General features: G+C 41.6%; 1 pseudogene; it reads left to right on the forward strand.

Moving 5' to 3' along the window:
- Positions 1-3: 3 nt before the first annotated feature.
- Positions 4-15,632, forward strand: LOC119225898 (interleukin-1 receptor type 1-like; annotated as a pseudogene).
- Positions 15,633-17,312: the final 1,680 nt, after the last annotated feature.

Genomic DNA, 17,312 nt, shown 5'->3' on the forward strand with positions numbered 1-17,312 from the left:
GAGCTTGTTTGTGCTCGCGCTCCTCTTTCGTTTTCATTTCCTTTAATTTGATGGAGAAGCTATCCCACAGACAGAGAGGTTTTCACCATGTTCGGGAACATACTGATGCTTCTGATCGTCCTCACGTCATTGACAGGTAAGTCTAAGAAAATGAGCCTTCATAAGTAGCTGCAGGCTCCCAGTGAGCACAAGACGTAATTTCAACGTTGAAATATGGTTGAAATCAACGTCAACATCAACGTGCTAGAAAAATAATACATTTCTTCATTATGGGTCATGTTGTAACGTAAGGTTGAAAGAGAGACGATATTATCATTAAGATCATCATGATGATGAATGAACCAGTACTGTTGTTACACCGAAATCTGTGACCCATCAGAACCTGTGACCGCAGAGGGCGCTGTTTCACATCGTCTGCTCGTGCGTGCTAGAAAATGGAGGGCGAAGAAGAGCGACGACGCAAACGGCGTAAACATAAGAGCGCCTACGCAAACGGCGCAAAAGAAAGAACTACATATTTAGGGTAACCTTGCTCACAATTAGCATCATGGTCACACATTCTGACGGCTGCTACTTGTCAGATATGGTGACCTCTGAGGTACTGGCTCTGTGAAGACTCCAAATAAGAAAATATGTTTCCAGAGTAATGTGAAGAGATGAATTAACAACCCCAAACAATATTTAAGTTTAACTCCTTTATTAAGCAGTTACAGTGGGGTCACACATTCTGACAACTTAGCCAATGTGCTGGTCCATTAAATATTTTGTTCTTTCTTTTCTTAACACTACAATATGATGCTTTCATCCGTGGACGTAATGTATTAACATTTACGCCGTTTGTGTTGTCGCTCTTCTTCGCCCTCCATTGTCTAGCATGCACGAACAGACGATGTGAAACAGCGCCCTCTGCGGTCACAGTTTCTGATGGGTCACAGATTTCGGTGTAACACCGTATCTGCTACTACAACCATACACAGTAGCTATATAAGAAGGCTACAACTAACCTAGCCTATTTCTAGCCCTTTCATTGCCAGCCTTTTTTTGCACACGGCTGTTGTCTGTTCTGAATGTGAGAGATAGCCACGCCCCCTGATTTGCATATAAGAACGTGAAATGAAATAAAGTACCATTATCATGCGGGTCATTCCAAAAAGTACTTGAAAACGTGACTCTGCTCACATCTGTAACGCGCATGCGCAAGTTCGCGACGTGAACGTGCTGATACAACCACGGCTACCGGCTCCAACAAGTACGCGAGTGTTTGAATGAAGCACACATGGAACTATGACCAGTTATTTTACTTGTGCTGCCCACTCGATACGGGAAAGACTATTATTTTTGGTAAGCTAGTTAGCGTTGGCGCAGATAGTTTGCTAGTTAGCATGATAGCTTGGAGCATGATAGCTTGGAGCATGCTAGCGTTCAACATGAACTGGACCAAAAGTTAACATCAATATCGAGACAGGATTTTTCACGTGTTTTCCGAGTTGTATACAACGCAGCATCCCGTGCAAATAATCTCACCCGAATTCTGTAAAGACTCGTCATAAAATAAAAAAGTGTGCTGACCACAGTATAAAAGGGGAAGAACACCAAATTGATTACAGACCAATTTGTATTTTGGTACTTAAAAAAGTGGAAAGATGCAACCACATCCTATTTGTCAGTAAATATCCAAACCTACCCATGATACTGCGCAATTATTAGTGTCACTATAACAGTACAAGAGGCATCTTTTCATTAATTCCATTTTATAATGATGTCTTGTTTCCGACTTAGTAGTCCCTTGTCCCCACAATTTTGGTCGAAGCTCAAAACTTATTTAGAACCCCTGCTCTACCACATTCCCAAACTACTTGATTACCTGTTCATCAGTTGTCTCGAAGGATCCTCAGTGTTCCACTGTGTGATCTGTACAGATTAATAAGCTGCAATGAGCATCGGAAGATGACAGGAAGGTCTACATCAGGTCCACTCGTGTAGCTTAATTATGAAGAACTCTGCACAGATCTAAGAAAGGTGACAGGTTTCATGTAAATGCAACACAATTGATTAAAATCTTTTTGGTTCTTTCAGACGAAGGGAGAACATTAGGCAAAATGTCTATTTAACACATAATCAATGAAGGAATAATATAGGTTAAGGAGTCTCACTATTAATCACTATCTTAATAACGTAATAAATACATTTTATCACCGTTAATTGTACTAGAAATTGTAGTCACAACAGAAATGCACTGTAATATGGAAATCCTTCAATATTGTGATTTTTACATGAATTACAAAATATTTTGTTAGTTCTAAATATATGGACCATTGTGGTGCCAAAACACATCAAACACTTAACAGCCAGCACTGTATTGTTTATAGTCAAGCTCTGTAATAAAGAAAAAGTTTCTCATTGTAGAAAACTTTTTACTAAAAACCGCCGTACACAGTGATATGAACAGAAATACTGGTGGCATTGTGGAGTGATGCTCACCGCTGGTGCCTCTTGTCATGAAGATCCAGGGTTTGATTCCACTCAGTGGGCTTTCTGTGTGGAGTTTGCATTTTTTCTCTGCGTCGATATTTCTCCTGAGAACTTCTTCCCGCAGTCTAAAAACATTCTTTGACGAATAGGTAAATTTGTGACTCTTGTGTGAGTGCGACTCTTGAATGGTTTGGTCTCTGTGTCACTCCGTCTCTCGCTCGAGTCAGATCCACTCTGTGTGAAGAATATGCGTCTTTGAAGTTGACTGACTGACAGCTGTCAGTCGGTGACAAACTTTTGAACGTCAGCTGACAGCAATGCACATCTCTTCTGTGGCAAACCATTGGATTCAGCTGTGTAATCTAAGGACACAGCATTTCTTTTTGAGGTAAGCATGTCTTCATACATTAATATACATGGAAAGGGGAGTAAAAGAGTTCTTAAACAGTCCGCACTAACTTTATTTCAAGTATAATATGAAAATATTTTCATTTACTGCCCATATGTCATGAAAACACAAGGATTTTCCAGACAGCACTATTAGGGACATATAATAATTCAATTTAATACAGCAACCTTTTAGACATGGCATTCAAACTCAAGTGGTTGGGGACTTGGATGGGAAACTTTTTGGGTAACCAGGAAAATGGTACGATTTGGTTCCATTTAAATGGCAAGAGCAAGCGGTTTCTTTTAAATATGATTCTTTGTCACTCCTTTTTGTGTTTCATCTCCTTACTCTCTCGTTCAGGTATGATAATAACTATTAACAATTAAACTTCATGTGGACCTCAACACCCTCTTTGTTGTCGAGGGTCCGGTTGACGGGGGGAGTAACCTTCCGCGCCCCCGTCGACCGGGCCCGATGGTCCGACTGGTCCGCCCCGTGTGACACCAAAGTGGACAGTATGAGGCGCCCTACCTAAAATGAGTTTGACACGGTGGTGTGGTGGTTAGCACTGTTGCCTGCACTGTTGGATTTTATTTTTACATTTACATAACATTTAACATTTACATTTATATTTTACATGTATATTTAACAACGCCAAAAACTATCCTTGGAAAAGTTATTGCATAAATTTTCATGAATTTCTCTCATATTAGAAATAGTGACATAATGCTAAATTTGTTCTGTTCAACCATCTTTAATGTTTTGTGTCCGCATTTTGTTTTGATTATGTTTTGTGAACTATGAGGGAAACATCTGTGTAAGTGCAATTTACAGTTATATTATTGGTTGTTAATGTTATTATTGTTGATAGTATTTCATTGATAGTGTTTTCTACGCTATCTTTTTTCTGGCTGTAAAGTGGATCATGCCCGTTCCCAGCCAACACCAGATTGATTGAACACCTGCCCAGTTCCAGTTTCCTGAACACAACGCCCTGTTTGAGACTTTATCCCACCTGACGAGTCTGGACACAGTGACTCAAACTTTTGTCAAGGCTAATTAGAGGTAAGCCGAGGTATAGTTCAGTGTAGCAAACAATCCTCAGATGTGTATTCATATCTATGTGTATATGGGGCAGTGAATTCTCTATGTAGGCATCATGCTGAACTGCGGCGTCAATCTAGCTTTCCCTTTCTTTCTGTTTTTGGGCTGCAGAGGATCATTGCAGTCCACATTAAACACTGACTGGTCAACAACATATTATCAAGTAGAAACTAAACGCTTTTGATCCCGAACATTATCTACGCGTGAGACTCCGGGTTGTGTGACCTCTTCAGTCAAGTCTGGACTAAGTGATTCTTTGCTCCTGATCAACTCAGACCCAAGGACTAATCATGTTTACTCATGGATTATTCTTTATGGACACATGCTTTTTCTTCAGGATGACTGTATCTTAATTTGCAATTGACTTGTGATTGACTAAAAGCAGATTTTAAAATCCATTCCAAACAATTACTATACTGGGTTTTTTTTGCAATGAAGTTCTGTCAACCACAGCTGTACTTTGTAATAAAAACGTGTAAATCTTACATCTTACTGTGTTTATCTCTGACAAGACTGTAACTAGAGTGACAGTTTAACAGTTTTTCGAAATTGTATAATATTTTGTTGTATTTTATGCAGCTTAACAATACCCAAATTAATTCGGCTACATTTTCATTTGCACTATTGCAATTTTATATACATTTTATTCAAATTTGTATTACTCCATATTATTTATGGACTAAATTTCCCTTTTAATTTGCCCTAACCATAACTCCTATTTATTGATTAAATAACCCTTTTCTCCATTGAGGCTTTAATATAATTGTTCAGGGGATCATGATACCTCCCCCAGCATGCTGCAGTTTCCCCAATTCTCATCGTCCTGTTGGTTCAAATTGGTCATTAATGTAACAAAAACAAAATACTCCATGGTCTGGGTGGCACCATTGCTTACCAATTCCTGCGTTGCAGATCCACCACTGAGCCCCCTTGGAGGAGGACCTGTTTGTGAATGACCTGGTAAAAGCCGACGACGGCAACAACAGCTTGGGAACCAATTATTATTCTAAATAAACTGTTCAACTCTACCCAGGCGCCGGCTTCTGTTTTTGAACGGTGACGTGCAAACCCACACCCGTGGGTGTGCAAAGTCATTTATAGTCATATTTGACTATAAATGACTTCTGATTCTGTTTCTGCATGAGATCCAGGATGGTGACTCTGCTCGTTTACTGTTTGTGTGCTTGGTTCCTGTCTCTGTAGCCTTCATGGCCCGATAATGCAGCTTTTGTGTAGGAAAAACATTGAGCAGAAAATGTTATTTATTTTCTTTGTATTCTCTGCTTTGTTTCCTCCCATTTGTTTAACAAATGGTTTAAGTTTGGGAAGATAGGTAAGTTCCTTCATATAATAGTTCAAAAGTTAGATCCTTCTAATGCAACTTAGTTTGTGAAGAAATCAGACGCATCAAGTATCTTTATAAAACCTAATGATGCTTTAGTACTAATAGATTTAGTGGAGTTACGGTTTGAGGGTTTTCCTCAGGAAGATTGATTGATTTACCTCCTAACAATAACAGATTTCATTCCGCTGGAACATACACACATTCCGATCTGCAAAACCACCAGTAAGTGGAAATAACTCAAAGCCATAGCTCAAGAAATGATTCCGCTAATGGGTCGTGGAGTAGGACTTTTCAATTCAATTCAATTCATTTTATTTTGTATAGCCCAAAATCGCAAATTACAAATTTGCCTCAGAGGGCTTTACAGTCTGTACACATGCAACATCCTCTGTCCCGAAACCCTCACATCAGCACAGCAAAAACTCCCCAAAATATGAAAAAACCCTTCAATGGGGAAAAAAAGGGAAGAAACCTTAGGGAGAACGTCAAAGGAGAGATCCCTCTCCCGGGATGGACAGACTGCAATGGATGTCATGTGTACAGAATCAACAATGTAAAAGATGTACAATACATTAAATTTATCTAACAGAAATGATACGAGTAATTGCAAGTAGCAGAACAGGTGTACGGCAGGACCACTGCAGGGACAACCACCATCAGGTCGAACCACCATCCACATAGGCTTCTGTGGGGAGGGAGAGCAGAAAGATGTTGGTTTATGATGACAGTAATATGAATCATATTTAAAGTAATGATGATGGCAGCAACAGGTGTCAGCAGAGCCATGCCAGGAGTCAGAACCGGGGTCCGCACGAAACAGAGAAGTTAATACAGGAGTTATATGATCCCATTTCTTACTTCTTGTTAATACACGCGCTGCAGCATTCTGAATCAGCTGGAGAGGTTTAAGCGATTTACAAGAGCAGCCTGATAACAAAGAATTACAGTAATCCAGTCTAGAAGTAACAAATGCATGAACTAGTTTTTCTGCATCACTTTGAGACAGGAAGTTCCTGATTTTCGATATATTACGTAGATGAAAAAAGGCAGTCCTTGAAGTCTTCTTTATTTGAGAGTTGAAGGACATATCCTGGTCGAAGAGATTTCTCCAAGATTTCTAACGGTGCTGTTGGATACCAGAGCAATTCCATCCATAGAGACTGTATCACGTGACAGCTGACTTCGAAGGCGCTCTGGGCCTATCATGATAACTTCCGTTTTTTCCGAGTTTAACATCAGGATGTTGCAGGTCATCCAAGTTTTGATGTCTCCAAGACAATCCTTAAGTCTAACAAGCTGGTTGGTGTCTTCTGGCTTGATCGATAGATACAGTTGAGTATCGTCTGCTTAACAATGGAAGTTTATGCGGTGTTTTCTGATAACGTCGCCCAAAGGAAGCATGTACAGGGTAAATAGAATCGGTCCAAGCACAGAACCTTGTGGAACTCCGTGACCAACATTGGTGGTCCTTGATGATTCACCGTTCACAAACACAAACTGGGATCGATCCGATAAATAAGATTTAAACCAGCTGGGTGCAGTTCCTTTGTGTTCCAGTCTTTGCAGCAGGATACGGTGATCGATAGTGTCAAATGCAGCACTGAGGTCGAGCAATACAAGAAAAGAGACAAGTCCTTGGTCCGATGCAAGTAGAAGATCATTTGTAATTTTCCCCAGTGCCGTTTCTGTGCTATGATGCACTCGAAATCCTGACTGGAAATCCTCGAACAAAGCATTGTTTTGTAGAAAGTCACATAATTGATTCGTGACAGATTTCTCAAGGATCTTAGCGAGGAAGGGAAGATTAGAGATGGGTCTGTAGTTAGCCAACAACTCTGGAGCTAGAGTAGGTTTCTTAAGAAGAGGTTTAATTAAAGCTACCTTGAAGGACTGTGGTACATGTCCTGTCAACAAAGACAGATTCATAATATCCAGTAGGGATGTGCTAATTAACGGAAAAACTTCCTTAAGCAGCTTAGTTGGAATCGGATCCAGGAGACAAGTGGAAGAGTTGGATTTCAAAATTGTAGAAGTCAGTTGATCAAGGTTGATGGAAGAGAAACCATTCAAGTAGGTATCAGGGCCCACGGCTGCATCCAAGGATCCTACATCCGAGGACGGGTCGGCTCCGTTTGGGGGCAGGAGACCATCAATTTTCTCTTTGATAGTCAGTATCTTGTTATTGAAGAAGTTCATAAAGTCGTTACTACTGAGGTCCACAGGAATACACGGCTCGACAGCGCTGTGACTCACTGTCAGTCTGGCTACAGTGCTGAAGAGAAACCTGGAGTTGTTTTTATTTTTCTCGATTAATGATGAGTAATAAGATGCTCTTGCGTTACGGAGAGCCTTCTTATATGTTTTAACGCTGTCTTGCCAAGTTAGCCTAGATCCTTCTGATTTGGTGGAACGCCATAACCGCTCAAGTTTCCGCACAGTTTGCTTTAAGTTCCGGGTTTGAGAGTTATACCAAGGGGCGAACTTCCTTCTTGTTTCCATTCTTCTTTTGAGGGGAGCAATACTGTCCAGTGCCATTCTCAAAGAGCCTGTGGCAGTATCGACAAGATGGTTGATTTGTGACGGACTGAAGTTTTCAAAGGAGTCTTCTGATATCTTGAGACAGGACACTGAACTTAGAGCAGAGGGAATGGCTTCTTTAAATGAGGCTACAGCGGTATCCGATAAACATCGACTGTAGAAACCCTTGGTAGGAGGAGGAGATTCTGGCAGTAGAAATTCGAAGGTTATCAGACAATGGTCCGACAGGAGAGGGTTCTGTGGAAAGATTGTTAAGTGTTCTATCACAATACCATATACAAGAACCAAGTCGAGTGTGTGGTTAAAACAATGAGTTGGGGTTAGGGAAACCAATTGTTTCCATAGGCAGACAAGCCAGCAAGGTTAGGAAATACACACCAAGGGGGTATCACCTAAGAAACCTGAGAAGATAAGAGTAGTTTTTGACTGCTCTGCAAAGTATGAAGTCACTGCCTTGAATGACCATCTGCTAATCGGACCAGATGTCACATATGGAATGACCATCTCTGCCGGTTCCGTAAACATCCGATTGCAGTCATGTGTGATGTAGAAAAAATGTTCCACAAGTTCCACGTAAGCAATGAAGATTATCTGCGGTTACTTTTGGTGGGAAAATGGAGATTAAACTCTGAACCTAAAGAGTACCGTAAGAAAGTTCACCTCTTAGGAGCATCTCCTCATCATCCTCAACGCCAATTATGGGTTGAAGCATCTGGCCAGCCAAAACAAGCAAGAGTTCCCATCAGCAGCTGGCTTCTTTAGAAAACATTTTTATGTTGATGATGAACTCATTAGCTCGGAATCTGTTGACAATGCAGTCAAACTGGTGAAGGAATCCCAAGTGGTCTGTGCTAAAGAGAAGTTACACCTTCACAAGTTCATTTTCAATAGCCGAAATGTAATGGAGTCCATCTGTGTCACTGAACCTGCTGCTGTAGTGAAGAATGTGGATCTGAACAATGACAATCTTCCAGTGCAGAGGAAACGCCAGCCACAGCACCGGCAGTTGTTGTCACATGACGCAGGCAAAGACGTGTCGGGAGCACCACGTTGTCCTGTTTTGACGTGAGGAACGTAAGGGGCCTCCAGCAGCTCTTCTGCGGCTGCTGTTTACGCGTCATCCAGCTGATCAAGCTAGCGTTAACAGCTGTAAAGCAGTTAGCAAGACTAAAGACACGCTTTTATTTACTCGCCTTTTTTGGACCATTTATTTTTCATTTATCTTTATGTTTATCTGTGGTCTTTTTAATGCTGTCATATACGGTAGTCTAGTGCGCTTGCGTATATACTGTGGGTTATACGGTAGATGATGTTATGCCTGTGATGGGAGACACACAGTGATCCATTAAACCAGTGCGGCTCCTAAGGCAGGGCCATCATTCCCATACGAGCTCTATGGTGGTGCTGTGGTATTATCTCTTGTTTAGACACCTCTCTTTTGACAATGAGAACAGAAGGGTGACAGAGGTGGGAAAATAACGTACCCCTGACTGGTTCAGGCAAACTCCCATCTGCCTTAAAAAGATGTCTGCACTCCCAAAGAGGTCAATACATGCATTTGACAGCAATTTGTTAAGTGCAAACAGCCTGCTGAAACTTTCATCTCCTCCTCTGACTGGTGGGAGAGGACCACCGATACACACTTTAGAATTGACAGAACTGACAAGTAGTCACCAACAATCAGAGGAAAGGAAACAATATCTTGCAGTCTTTTCCCTAGGTTTATAACTTCAGGAGGGGGGGTAGTTTTCTGGTAGTTGCGCTCATTCTCATTGTTGAGTTAGATAAAAACAATTTTCATGTATGTAAAATAAATATGAAGCTACGATGACATGGCTAGCCTAGCTTAGCATACATCCTGTAAACAAGGGGAAATAGCTAGGTCTAAACGAAATAAAATACCCTTTCAAACATGTCTAAAGCTTACTAAATAGCACTGGTTATAGGTAGTTATGTGTACCGTATTTTTGCGACTATAAGGCGCACTTAAAACCATTTTTTTTCTCATAAAACGACAGTGCGCCTTATAATCCGGAGCGCCATATATATGGATCAATTGGTTGATCCATACTGGTTAACGAGGATCCATTGGAGGGAAAGTCTGGTGCCAGCAGCCGCGGTAATTCCGGCTCCAACATCGTATATTAAAGCTGCTTGAGTTAGAAAGCTCGTAGTTGGATCTCGGGATCGAGATGACGGTCCGCCACGAGGCGCCACCGTCTGTTACAGCGCTGTCTCTCGGTGTAAGATGCACGAAAGCATTTGCCAAGAATGTTTTAATTAATCAAGAACGAAAGTTGGAGGTTCAGAGATATTGTTAATATCCACATTAACGTTTGAATAACGTTACCATGGGAGTGAACGCTTAATAACATTTGATTTAGCACAGCCCGATCTAGTGGATGCAAAACGCAACCCCAGTCAAACGTTTTACTGCAGTATCTTCTATTCTATGCGCCTTATAATCCGGTGCGCCCTATATAGGAAAATAGTTCTAAAATCGGCGATTCATTGAAGGTGCGTCTTATAATCCAGTGCGCCTTATAGTCGCGAAAATACGGTAAGTCTTTTTCTTGAGTGGAGTGACCATGTATTCCAGTTGGTTGCCTGGCAACCCCAATCATCATAAAGTGATAAAACTATTTGTTCCACCCATTTGCAGGAGTGTGTCCCAGGAAGCTCACAGAGACATATGTCAAGGCAGGTGAGATGGTGGCGCTGTACTGCCCTCAGGACAGCGGCTCCAGTCCCGGTGATGCCAAAGTGATCTGGATCAGTTCCACCACCCACGAGACGACACTGACCGACACGTCCCCAGCTGAGCAGCGGAAGATGGGGTTGCTGATTCATGGCAGGAGCCTTGTGATTCTCAGTGCTTCTCTAAACCATCAGGGGAATTACTCATGCTTTCTGGGGTAAAGTACAAACAACTTGATAAACAGCATTCCTCTTTTACAAGAGTGCACACATCTCAAAAAATATATTTACACTGTGTTTCGGTCCAAAGAAAAATGTAGTTCAGCCATGTAGTAAAATATGTTTGACCCCTACAGGATTATACAGTAGATGTTTTATATATTCACTATATTAGAAAATATTATTAAGCTCATATTCTGAAAGCATAAAATGTTGATTGTTGACATAAATAACACATCCCGTCGGACCAGGATTATTTATTTGTGTCCATTAATGAACTTTTCTCCTCTTGTTACCCTGGTAACAGACGGTTTAGCGGATACGCTTCGTATTTTCGTTTTATGGGAAAAACCCCAAAAGGGATTAACACAGTGAAAAGTTGTCAGTCTGTCTCGTTTTTTGGTTCTAAACAAAGAACGAGAAAACGACCGCCCACTTCCGTTTTCTCGTTATTCATTAAAAACGAAAAAGTAGAAAACGGCCGCTCACTTCCGTTTTACCGCTTTGGATCTAAAACGAAAAACCAGAAACGAGTGTTTTCGTTTTATGATTTTACGGTAAAAAGAACGTTCAAAGGGTACACGGACCTCCCTGCCTCTCACCTGTCTTGAAAACTCCTGTTTTAAAATTCTACCTTTCGTTTAGCCATTTTTGGGGGAGAGCGATAGTTGAAAGTTGACACAAGTGGTATGTAACACAGACTGTAGGGCGTGCAAATGCGCGACGACACACGGAGAGTGCATTGCAGTGATGCAGTGATGCAGTGATGCGTGCAATATACCGGCGGGCCGTAAATAGATATGATCATGCGGGCCAAAGATAATTCATTCACGGGCCGGATGTGGCCCGCGGGCCTTGAGTTTGACACATGTGAACTAGAGGTTTTATCTTTGCGCTGAAGCCACGTTGCTTGTTTTTATTGTATGCCATATGCATTCAAACATGAACAATAATGTTAGCCGTTCTGTGATGATGCTGTTTTGGGATAAATGCTAACATCATTACCTTTTGAAGGATTTGGTCATGAACTAATGTGGACCATTGATGAAAAGTTTCCTGAGTAAACATAGTTGTCTGAACCAAATGTCCTGGCAATCCATCCATACGTTTCCAAACCTGAAGACGTTTAACTCAAAACCACAAAATATGATGTGAGAGGTAAATCATTCTGACTTGTAGAGGGTAGAGTGCGCATCCACAGCTTCATCCCTCCATGCATGGTGGAAATAGGAATGTCACAAACCATTTTTTCCATTTTGGAAACTGATCCTCTAAGCCGTCCCCACAAATAAAATTAAAAAATGTTTAAATTCCAAATAGGAAGTCTTCATATTAACCTTTTCTTTGATGACTTGACAGGAATGCCAGCAGGCAGTTCTGGTTCAGGCTGATAGTGTTAACAACACAGTCCAAAGAGTACCAGAAGAGGACCCAGTACCCTCAAATATGTTACACACAAGAGGGCTGCACATTGAATTGTCCTGAGGTAAACGTACCTTCTGCAAACATTACCAAAATTACGAGCAAAGGCATCACATGGCACAAGGTATGTAAACACAGCCGATGATTAATTCATTTGAATGTGGAAATAAATGACTGAGTGTTTTTCTACATTTGAAGCTAAAGCTGATTTCAAGGTTTAAAAAAGCTTTTTTCATTCCATTTTAGGAGGTAGAGTCCTTTTCAAGAGATGACCACTTCTCAAGTGTGGAAGTGAATGACCAAGGAGAATACAGCTGTACCAGGTCTTACCTGTATTATGGGCAAATATATAGAATGACCTTTACTTTGCTGCTTAGAGTCGAACCAAAGGGTGAGGAAAATACTTTTTGGATATATTTATTGTCATGCACTTTAACATGTTTTATTTCTGGTTAAATATTTTCCCTTTGTCTTGCACAGGGAAATCTGGTCAGTCAATGATACTTTCACCACAAATAAGTGGTGTACTTAATGTTGATTTAGGTGAGTGTTATTGTGTAGATATTTACACATTATGTTATAGCCTTCAAATGAACTTTTGTACGATGTGCTTTTTCTAGGCGCAACAGTGGTGGTGGATTGTGAAGCTGTTATGTATTCAGACTTTGACGAGGTATTCTGGTTAGAAGGTGGGAGAGAGGTGGAAACGAACAACAGCTTTCCTGTTTTCTACAATCACACACGGTAAACAGTGTGGACGTGCAAATATTACGTGGTCCACACACACTTATCATAGCAAACAGTCATTCCCCTGTGATTTCCAGGGAGAGTAATGCTACAGTAATAAAGATGACGGCATCTCTGGTCTTCAAAAACGTGGCAGAGAAGCATTTGTCAAAATATTACACCTGCAGATTGGAATCTGTATCTGGACCTCCAAGCTTCATCACCATCACCTTGGCCCGAAAAGGTAAAACAAAATGGAATTATAGCTTTGCCTCTGCCTTTTTTTTCTTACTGTTTTTTTTCAGCTGTGTATTGTAAAGCTCAAACCAGGTCAGCTAATAAAGTTGTGTGTGTCATCCATACATTCCAATTATACAGACGTTTTGTCTAACGTCTGCTACTTTGAATAAAGTAATTTTAGCCCTTACATCCCTACAGCCTCTCTGTCCTCTCTCTCACTGGCTCTCATCATTGCGGCTGTCATGGTGGCAATTGTTGTGACAAGTGTTGTTTTGGTTAAACTGAAAATGGACATCACTCTTTTCCCTACAATTTGTTGCCATCACAACCCCTCAGGTGGGATTCTTTTTGTTTTTAATACAACTTTTGTGTATAAGGTGTAAATTGTTCTCTGCACTTATATGTAAGCCCTGTTGTCCTTACCAAAGCTGTTTGTTGTTGTTTGCTTAGATGAAAAGAGCTATGATGCCTTTCGGATGTCTTTACGATCGTGACCTCCTCCCGGGGCAAGGTACATATTTTAGACCTATTCTGAATCTGCAGAGAAATCTCCATGCAATGCATGATCTGAACTCTGGTTGGTTGCAGCTGCAGCGGAGGCCGTGCTGGACTGCATAGACCAGAGTCGGACGGTGGTTTTGGATCCCACCCAGGGTTCGAAATGACTTAGGACTCTTGGGGGGTCCCCTAAAATGTAACTATAAAAATTACTGAAGACTACCTTGCTACACTAGATACTGCAGGCAAAATTATATTGACATATTTTGAAGGTGGGATAATGGTCTTGGGATGTTTTTCATGGTTTGGGCAAGTCCCAGTATTGTAGTGGTGTCTGGAGAAGTGTTCCACCATATAAATCCCTGACATGACAAAGTGGATATCAGGTCATTCTTTCCTTGAGCAAGGAAGTTAACTAAGTTACCTAAATCCACCAGGTGTACTCATTATGGCAGCACCATGCACCTCCATAGGGTTTGATCAAATACAACTGGCGTTTCTCATCCCTTATCATAAAGGAATTTGTAAAACAACTAGCCGCTGGATTGAATAATAATGATGTCTATAAACACTGTTGCCGGCATCTAAATAAGACACCGAAATCAGAGTTGCTATTCGGTCTGGTAGATAACGGCCGTTAATACACCTGTACCGCACAGTAAATCTGGGAATCTCCATAGCTCACTGCGTAGAGCAGTGGGCTCGTTGTCTTTAGGATGTTTTTAAAATATTTTCTTGAATACATGTTTTCATACATGGTTGTGATGTAGTGCTCACTTATACAATCATGAATGCTGCAATGGATTTGTGATGCGTTTTGTAGATTTTCAGCAATATGTTTGTGAATATGCTGCTGTTAGCTGGCAGGTTGTTTGGCTTCATACACGTACAGCTATAAGAAACGTTGACAAACGCACTCTTCTAATCATTACGTTACACTGGGTATCTAAGTTAGTTAATGCAACTTTTGATATAGGACCACCAACTCCAAATATTTTACTACAATAAGCAATTATTATGGAGATATAAGCATAATCGAAGAACTTACAGCATTTTCATTAGGGATTTCACTCTTTGTGAGGCTTCGTTTTTGCCGCGTTCAACAATAACCTACATGTCTGCGGCAGAGACCACAACAACAATCTGTGATGCTATTAGCTGCCCTGATTGCTGTCCAATCGCGCTAGGAAATACATTAATTATTGTTATAAATTTAAAACGTCACTAGAGACCTTTTCACAATCATTTTAATGTTAAAAATATTTGTCGGGGACCCCCGAAAAATCTAAAAATAAATTCTTATAGGGGGTCCCTAATGACTTATAGGGGGTCCGGGACCCCCCCAGACCCCCCTCATTTCGAACCCTGATCCCACCTCCTCAGACCCTGGTCCAGGATCTGGCCTGCTGAATGCCATCCACGCAGCCCCTTGTGGAGCCCGCAGAAGGCGCGTCTAAGAAGCAGTAGTGTCCTTAAAAAGACTCCACTCTGGAGAACACTGGTTTTGACTCGAGCCTTCGCGTTGTTGTCTGGCATGGTATTATCACCATTTAAGTAGACGAAATGACTGACATATATACAGTGCATATTACAGTATATCATTCTCAATTTTTTTATTTTTTATGGATATATATTATATTGGATTGAACATGAGGATGACAAAAATTAGATTGTGAAAGTGTTATTTACTGCTTGTTTAATGTTGGAATCAATATTAAATATTTACCTGCAAAGTATAATGTATTTTTGATACCTTAATTGTTTTTTGCGCTAAATCAACCTGGGATGTTTGCCGAATTGATTGCCGTACCTAGAACATTTTCCACCAGCCACCACTGCCGAATACCCCTTCCTTCCTCTAATATAGGAAATGTAATGTTGAAAGAATGGCTTTTTAGTCTTGTGTAGTGTACTTTTGATTCAACATTTTGCAGTCAGGTGTTCTCATCAACTCCCATACAGACACATTCCGATGAACCCACACACAGACAAGTTATTGAACAACAACTAAACCAACAGGCCGGTGAATGTTAGAGAAACGCATTGTTTCTCCACGTTTGCTGAATAAGGGAACTGTTGTTTGCATAATGAAGGCATTTTATATGTTAACTTGTTGGATGCTCTTCTGCCACCCAGTGGAAGTTTTCCTGTCATAGAAATTCAGTTCAGTTCTTAACATTGCTTGAAAATACAGGTAATTTCCAGGACTTCTTGACAACATAAACCACTGTGTTTTTCTCCAGTTGAACACTCAGAAAGTAGCTTTCACATTTGTCTTGGTATTTGTTGCATACAGAAAAAAAAAATTAAGAGGAGATCAAATGCTGGCAAAATACTGCAAAAGTAATTACCAGTAGAATAAAATATGCAAAATGATGCATGATTTAGGGATAATGTCGTAAGTCAAATATTATGTATCTTTTAGCTCTGAACTCGCCCAACTCGTGAGGGACATATATCACTTCTAACTCCTGTGTGTACAGCCCTTGCTAATGCTTTCACATTGTCCAACGCAGGGTTCGGAATGACTTAGGACTCTTGGGGGGTCCCCTAAAATGTAAGTATAAAAAATACTGAAGACTACCTTGCTACACTATATACTGCAGGCAAAATTATATTGACATATTTTGAAGGTGGGATAATGGTCTTGGGATGTTTTTCATGGTTTGGGCTAGTTCCAGTATTGTAGTGGTGTCTGGAGAAGTGGATTGGTTATAATCAAACAGGTAACCCTCTAATTCTGGAGCAATAAAGTTACAGCACCTTATATAAATCCCTGACATGACAAAGTGGATAACGTCTCTCGGTTACGTATGTAACCTTCATTCCCTGAAGGGAACGAGACGCTGCGTAAAGACGCTGTGGGAACGCCCCTGCGTGACCGCGTCATGAAGCACGTGTGAAATTCAACCAATGGCGAGCTGGTACGTCATAGCGGGGACGCCGGACCAGGGCGCTATAAAGGGACCCGAAGGGCAGGACCATTCATCTCTGAAAGGCCGAATCCAGTGCCACGGGCAGGCCGGGAGTATGGCAGAACGCTTTACGCAGCGTCTCGTTCCCTTCAGGGAACGAAGGTTACATACGTAACCAAGAGACGTTCCCTATCAGGGAACTCGAGCTGCGTAAAGACGCTGTGGGAACATTTATACCCACTCACCATACGAGCAGGTGACCGTGGTGTGACGTTTTTCAAAAACGCACACTCGACGAGAGCACTTGTGCTCGAGGCGAGGGTAAGGTCCCCGACAGGAGGGCTTCTGCAGCCGCCATACCACAAGCAGAATGGGCCCGGACAGCCAAGATGCGGGCTGACCAGCCGATTCATAAGCAAGTGTCATGGCCTTAATAACCATTCACTTGCTGCGGCTCTGTTATACGCCTGGTCCGACGTCAGGAACGGAGGACCGGGTGCCACAAAAGAAGAGAGATGCCCCAAAGGCAGACGGGAAGACCTGTGGAAACATAGCCGGACCTCCAGTACTGAACCCACCGGGCAGTTAACTGGGTCCGCAGTTGTTTCTACAGCAGGTGGCACCATCTACGGCATACGCCCTCCTAGTGGTGGGGCTCTGGAGTAGGAGTTTTGGTCTCTACGACCTCAGTCGAGAAACCGGACCCTAAAGGGCGGGCCCCCTTAAGGGCCACGCCCATAGCTTC

The sequence above is a fragment of the Pungitius pungitius genome, chromosome 4, assembly GCF_949316345.1.
Source record: "Pungitius pungitius chromosome 4, fPunPun2.1, whole genome shotgun sequence".
In the NCBI taxonomy this organism is placed as follows: domain Eukaryota; kingdom Metazoa; phylum Chordata; class Actinopteri; order Perciformes; family Gasterosteidae; genus Pungitius; species Pungitius pungitius.